General features: G+C 36.4%; 1 non-coding gene across 1 annotated transcript; it reads left to right on the forward strand.

The window, feature by feature from the left end:
• Window positions 1-1,592: 1,592 nt before the first annotated feature.
• On the forward strand, window positions 1,593-1,700 carry LOC111784039. The gene has a single exon (XR_002813474.1). It is a non-coding gene; the product is annotated as a small nucleolar RNA R71 (small nucleolar RNA).
• Window positions 1,701-2,089: the final 389 nt, after the last annotated feature.

Here is a 2,089-nt window from a genome sequence, read left to right on the forward strand (position 1 = left end):
TTTTTTTTTTTTTTTTTTTTTTTTTTTTTTTTTTTTTTTTTTTTTTTTTTTTTTTTTTTTTTTTTTTCGTTTTCTCGTTTTCCTTTATTTATTTATTTATTATTATATATATATATTTTCTTTCTTTTCCGGGTCGTTACAGGCCCCCCCAAAATAATTGGTACATCATTATCGGCTTCATAATCTAAAATGATAAAATCTACTAGAAATATGAATTTGTCAACTTGAATTAAGATGTCCTCAATCTTTTCTTCGGGATAATTGATGAACCTATCGGCTAGTTGTAAGGTGATTGTAGTCAATCTAGCCTCTCCAATCCCCAACTTCTTGTAAATGGATAGAGGCATTAAGTTGATGCTTGCTCCCAAGTCACATAATGCTCTTCCTAGCTCCTTTCCTCCAATTGATACGAGAATAGTGAATGACCTAGGGTCTTTCTCCTTTAGTGGGATCTTGTTCTTCAATATTGCAGTACATTCTTCATTTAGTGACACCATCTTAAATTCTTCAAACTTCCTTCTATTAGTGAGTACATCCTCCAAGAATTTCACATAATTTGGCATTTGCTTCAAAGCTTCCACTAGTGGTATATTTATATGAATTTCCTTCAAAATATCCATAAACTTCTCAAAATGGCTTTCTCTTTCTTTCTTTTTATTCTTTGTGGAAAAGGAGGTGCTGGTGTGTATGTTTTGCTCTCTTGTCCACTGCTGACAGTTGTTTGCATTTTAGGCTGCTCCTCAATTTCTGCATAATCCTTGCTGTGTTTTTCTGTACAACAAGCTTCCTCATTTCTTTGCTGTGTATCAGCATTTCTCTGCTGTGTATCAGCAATGTCAAGCAATAGAGTTGAGAAGTGGAAAAAAAAAAAAACCTAGCAGGGGAGAAAAAAGTGGATTGTTGACTTTGTATCACGACATCATTTTTAGCCATATATTCCTTTATTAGGCTCTCAATAGATGTTCCCTATGTGTATTGAGCTTGGCTAATTCCTTTCCCTTGAGTGTTGACTTGTTGAGAACTATAAGCCAATTGATTTTGCAATCCAAAACACTAAGGGTAATTTGCCTTAGGTGGCATTTGTTGATTGTATGAGCCTTGTTGCTTCCATGAGAAGTTTGGATGATTTCTCAACCCTGGATTATAAGTATTTGAGAAGGGATTATTTTTCGGGTTGCCTTGACTAGCTTGATTCCCGACATAGAAAATTAAGGCCGGATTGATTGGACATTGATCAAAGGTGTGTTCCTCTCCACAATATACACAAGATTAGGCTGTTGTCTGGTTAATTACAGCAGTTGTATGGACTGGTGCTTTGATCATGGAGTCTTGTCCCGATTTTGTAAAATATTAGTCTCCGAAGCTAGTTGAGCATTGATAGAAGACAAAGCATCAACTTCAAGTACTCCTCGAGTCTTCTTTCCTGGATTGCTTCTCACATCGGCCCATTGACAATTGTTAGATGCTATTCTCTCTAAAATCTCATTTGCTTCATTCTATGTCTTTGACAAAACAGCTCCATTGGCGGAAGCATCAACTACTTGTTTAGTAGCAATATTTAATCCATTGTAGAAAGTCTCAATTTGTGAGGTAGTCCATGGTGAGGACACTTTCTAAGCATCTCCTTAAATCTCTCCCAAGCTTCACTGAGTGTCTCATTTTCAAACTGTTGAAAAGCAACAATCTCATTTTTTAACCGTGCCTTTCTAGTGGGTGAAAAATACTTGATCAAAATTTCTCTACTAGACTATTTCAAGAATATATTATTCTTAGTGCTAAGGTATTCAACCATGATTTCGCACCATCCCTAAAGGAATAAGGGAATAAGCTCAATCTAATCATGTCTTTATCCACTCCTTGAAATCGAAATGAGTCACTAACTCCCAAAAATGACTTTAGGTGTAGGTGAGGATCTTCCGACGGTAGTCCATGAAATTGCCCAATGGTTTGCAACATTTGAAACATCACGGGCTTTAGCTCAAACGTGGTTGCTTGCATTTCGGGTCTAATAATGCACGGATTTAGCTCTTCCACAGCTGAGTGTGCATATGCTCGGATCGCTCTTTCTCTGTCATCTGCTAAATGAATG

The sequence above is a fragment of the Cucurbita pepo genome, unplaced genomic scaffold, assembly GCF_002806865.2.
Source record: "Cucurbita pepo subsp. pepo cultivar mu-cu-16 unplaced genomic scaffold, ASM280686v2 Cp4.1_scaffold000149, whole genome shotgun sequence".
In the NCBI taxonomy this organism is placed as follows: Eukaryota; Viridiplantae; Streptophyta; class Magnoliopsida; order Cucurbitales; family Cucurbitaceae; genus Cucurbita; species Cucurbita pepo.